Source organism: Gouania willdenowi, chromosome 8 (genome assembly GCF_900634775.1).
Source record: "Gouania willdenowi chromosome 8, fGouWil2.1, whole genome shotgun sequence".
Classification (NCBI taxonomy): Eukaryota; Metazoa; Chordata; class Actinopteri; order Blenniiformes; family Gobiesocidae; genus Gouania; species Gouania willdenowi.
The window spans coordinates 1,738,628-1,743,843 of NC_041051.1; the positions used below are offsets into that span (position 1 = coordinate 1,738,628).

General features: G+C 45.4%; 1 pseudogene; it reads right to left on the reverse strand.

The window, feature by feature from the left end:
- Positions 1 to 1,387: 1,387 nt before the first annotated feature.
- LOC114467798 (ATPase family AAA domain-containing protein 2 pseudogene) lies at positions 1,388 to 4,976 on the reverse strand (annotated as a pseudogene).
- Positions 4,977 to 5,216: the final 240 nt, after the last annotated feature.

Genomic DNA, 5,216 nt, shown 5'->3' on the forward strand with positions numbered 1-5,216 from the left:
GTGAGCCAGGGTGCTTTGAAAGTGGCTGGGACAGGATGACCTATCCTCACAATATCATCCATCCATTTTCATACCCGCTTATTCCCGTTTATCAGGGTCTGCCGGTGCCAATCTCCGGCTCTCATAGGCCGCTGGGCCCTGTCCAGGGTGTACCCCAGTCCATCACAGACAGACAACCACTCATTCACTCCTATGGGCAATTTAGAGACTCCAATCAACCTTACAGTCATGTTTTTGGATTGTGGGAGGAAGCCGGAGGACCCGGAGGAAACCCACGCAGCACGGGGAGAACATGCAAACTCCACACAGAAAGGACCCAAGTGTCCACCCCAGGGCTTGAACCCAGGACCTTCTTGCTGTGAGGCGGACGTGCTAACCACTAAGCCACCGTGCTCCCTCCTCACAATATCAAGTTTTTCTTGAAAGGTCCGTCTTGAAAATGGCGTTGCATGTATATTCTCTTCTCCTCCTTCAGCCATTGTGGGTTGAAAAAAACATTATTAACGTTTTAGCTCGTTCAAGTCGCTAACGGGACACCAGCTTCCATTTGGTTAACGTCACTCTACTTTGCATAGCGCTGCCTCTCACTAGTGCATATCCAATCAGAGGACGTGAATGTAAGAACGTGTCACGTTCAACGTGAGACCTGCTAGCTGGCCCTGATGTCGCCAACTCGAAATCTGATTCTGTTTCAGTTCATTTAAGTCAGGGGTCTGCAACCTTTACTCTCAAAGGAGCCATTTTGCCTAATCTCACCAGGATTAAAGTCCTTCTGGAGCCGGGAAAAAAAAGAAAAAGAAAAAAAAAACCTTCTCAATGCAAACAATACAGTGTATAAAATTCTATAAAGTTGAAATAATGTCAAATAATTTTGAGTTAATGGATTTAATTTCTTGCAACATATCTATTTTCTTCCAGAATAGTGTTTTTGTTAGTTTAGTTATCTTACCAGGGATTTCATTACAACTTAAGGTTAGCCACAGGCGCAAGTTATTGCACAATGTGATTTATTTTTAGGTTAACAAATTGTTTTTTTCCTAATTTTATTTGAAGTTAATGTCATTATTCATCAATACCCTCTGCAAGAAATAATAATTAATTATTTTATTAAGTTTTTGAAAGCTATCGGAGCCATTGCTAAAGAGTCAAAGAGCCACATGAGGCTCCAGAGCCGCAGGTTGCAGACCCCTGATTTAAGTGTACAGGCGCCCCCACTTTTAATTCTGAAGGCCTCGGGAAGATTTTGTGAAGCCTGGCAACACGTGACAGCTCAAATATGATTGGATGAAAGCTATAAAATAAATATACAATCCTGGAAGCAGTGCAACCAAGAGGAAGGCTATGAAATGAAGAGAAAAGACTATGAGGAATAATTTAATACATATTTATGAAAAAAATATATTAAAATGAAATTTATTTTCTGATTATGTTTAGGCCAGCAGAGAAGGCCTTGCTGGCCCTGACGGCCCACCACTGTATGAAGATGAGTGGCTGCTTGAAAGGATCCTGTGACATCAAAAGAACCTATGACAACAAAAGAACCTATGACAACAAAAGAACTTTTTTTTCAGAAAAAAATCTCTTTTCTTGAAATGTACAGGGTGGAAGGTCTAGTAATTGAAGAGTCATTCTTTTCATTATTCAGCAGAAGTCTTCAATTGTTTGCTCCAACTCCTGTAATAGTGCAGTTTTGTTGAAGTCATCTCTGTGTCTGTAGATACTCTGACAGAGCAGAACGTAGAGTTTCTCCAACCTGAAGACTACATAACCTTCTGTCTTAGTTACCACTTTGTCAAGTAATTCCTTTAATTTCTCTTTATCTACAACCAGAGGAGGAGTTTTCTGGTGAAGGATCTGCAGAGCTTTGTCCACACTGATCACCTGCTGTTGTTGAACAGCGTTGTTGAGAGCCTGAGCATCGTACATCATGCTGTGCTCTGCTAATCGGTCCTCCTCTGCCTGAGCGGTGGGTCGTTTTCCATCCTCAGCTCTGTCACCTAGTGGCTCAATGTGAGGACTCACGTCACTGAGCTTTGCCTTGGCAGGAGCAAACTGTGCAGTGGGGTTGCCTCTTGATCTGCGCGATTCTCTGATCTCCTCACAAATGTTCTCAAAGTCTTCATCCAGCTCATCTTTGATGATAGTATGGACCGTGTCTTTCAGAGCACATGCTCTGTGGCGGATCCGACGATTTGAAGGATGTTTGTCAGAATAATACTCCAGGGCATTCTTCCAAATAAGATCCACGTCATGGAGAAACTCTTTAACCGTCCAGTACTGATTGAAGTCTATTTTACGGAGGACTGTTGACAAGTCCATGGGCTTCTTAATCACCTCTGTATAATCAGGGAAATCCCTTAAATCTGCAGGCTTTGTAAAGGCCTTGAAAGACTTGTCTTGTGACAGGCGATTTGTGACATCACGAAGAAAGAGGCGGAGCTCCCTCTGGGTGGCCTGTTCTTGCTCCTCTATCAGCTGGTTCTCCTCCACAGTCAGCTGACATGAAGGGGCGACTGGGAGCACCTCCAAGGCTTGAAGCACAGCTTTCTTTCTGGATGCTGGTGCCTCGGCAGCTTTGTTAAGAATCAAATCTTGAAAGAAGTTTCTTCTTTCTGTACTGGCGGGATCCTGAATGTGGAAAACCTCTCCGTACTTAACCCGAAACAACTCCTGCACCTCATGCTGAGTTTGTCATAGCTGAGGCTACATGTTGCCAGTAGCAAAATAGGATCAAAGGCTGGTATGGAGCTGAGCAGGCTTAGGAAGGTGGCTTTTAAAGCAGGGCTTACGGTTTCCCACCACTGTCCAATTTGGGGGATGTACAGGACACTGGGAGAGGTTCGCTTGGCCTCAACAAAAATCTGTGCACAGATTTCCTCTGGTGAAGTCGCGCTGGATCCGTACAGCACGGCCAGGTCCAAAGTGTAGACAGTGAACTTCTCCAGGGCGTGGAGGACAGCAGGAGCCAGGTGGGAACCCTCTCCTGAACCTAATTTCTCTTCCAGCAGCAGCCGGGGACGGTGCGATGTGGGCTGACTCAGCCCACAGATCACATCTTCTTCTCTTTTTCTTTTTAAGCCCTGCTCAGCATATGGGAACACTTGGCTCACTCTGTGCAGGATGCTCTGCAGGGTAGTGCTCAGCAAGGGGCGGATGGCAGGAATCAGGGCTTTGGCAGGAGAAACGACAGCCCTCTGTGAAGCAGGCACCATCTCGGACATAGCTGACATGAAGTCTCTGCTGGTGATGGAGATGGAGTTTACGTCGAGTACAAGCTTCTGTGTTGTGCCATAGATTTGTGGGTAGCGGCGGCGCAGAGCACACAGCACTGCTTCTGAACATACAGCCTTGATATCTGCCCCACAGTAACCAACAAATTTATCTGCCAATTCTTCCAGTACGATATCAGAGGGCGAAGGCATCCACTGGCATGTGTGAATCTTCAGGATATCCTTTCTCGCCTCTCTGTCTGGGAGCCCAAAGAAGAACTCTCTGTCAAAGCGCCCTGGTCTTCTCAGGGCTGGATCGATGGAGTCCAGCCTGTTTGTGGCTCCGATGACTATAACTTCTCCTCTGTTGTCTAATCCGTCCATTAGAGCCAAGAGGGTTGACACAATGGAACTGTAGATCTGGTCCTGACGGCTGGACCTGGCTGGAGCCAGACCATCGATCTCATCAAAGAAGATGATGGATGGACGCATTTGGTAGGCCTGTTCAAACAGTAGTCTTAGCTGTTTCTCTGTCTCTCCCACCCACTTACTGAGACAGTCAGTAGCTTTCCTCATAAAGAAGGAAATCTTCCTCTCTCCTTGACTGCACTCATTGGCCAGTGCTCTGGCAACCAGGGTCTTGCCAGTACCAGGAGGCCCATAAAAGAGGCAGCCCCTGGGGGGTTGGATCCTGAACCTCTCAAACACTTCAGGATAGAGCATAGGGAACATCACCATCTCCTTCAGTGATGAGATGTGTTTGTTCAGACCTCCAATGCTGTCAAAGCACACCGTCTTGTCTAGGATAATAGGGTCCAAATCAGCTCGACTGGCTCCGATTTTCATCCTGTCCTTATGGATCCCCAGTCGGTCTTCTTTTACAATGTTTGTAAGTAGACCTCTGTTGACTGACATGCTCTTGTTGTTCTCACTTCTCCGTCTTGCCAAACTTTTCTTGTTGGTTCTTCCACTGCTGTATGGGCTCCTGGGGGCCGTGGAGCTGAACCTGAATCTTTTTCTGGTGGGAGATGAGTGGCCCTTAAAGCATAACAGCGCTTGCGACCTTTTCTTGGCTCGTCTTGTGGGGCTTGGTATCGAACCACTGCCTTGCGCTGTCTCAAGTTATAACGCTTACATTTTCCTTCTTCTTCTTCTTCTTCTTCTTCTTCTTCTTCTTCTTCTTCTTCTTCTTCTTCTTCTTCTTCTTCTTCCTCTTCCTCCTCCTCCTCTTCATCCTCCTCCTCCTCCTCTTCCTCCTCCTCATCTTCCCCATTCTCTTCATGATCCTCCTTATTGCTTTCTTGACTCTTTTTCTCTGTTTCGTTGTTCTTGGTAGGCATGTCGATATAATCTGCAGCATCTCTGTCTCTGGTCCTCTGTCTCATCTTCTGCATGTCATTCATCCTTTGGAGATGAACTTGAACAGTGCTGGTATGGAGGCAGTCGTACACTAACGGTGAACGAGAGTCTAGCTTAATTCTCAAGCTTTGTCGTATGGAGCATCCATCTTCTTTTTCTTCCTCCACCTCTCTATAGTCCACTTTTTGGTCTCGGTTCCTCAGGTTTAAACGGTATCTCTTGTGAGTGGATGAGGACCCAATTTCATCTGAAACATCTGCTTGCCGTTTGGCACACAGCCTGTAAGATCTTCTGGTGCTGCTGCCCAACACTCGGCTATCCCTGCCGCGTAGAATCATCCTCTCCTCTTTTTAATACAACTAACAAAAACAGATTAATACTGACACAGTAACTTCATGCCTTAATAGATCTGCCTATGTATGCTTTGATCCAGAGAGAACCTATGACATCATTATCAACAAAGAAACTTGCTTTGGTTTCTGAGTGAACCTGTGACATCATCAATTAAATTCAATTCAACTTTATTTGTATAGTGCAAATTACAACAAAGTCATCTCAATGCGCTTATCAAAATATAAAATTAATATTAACAAAGAAAAAAACCCAACAAGATCCACATGAACAAGCATTTAGCGACAGTGGGAAGAC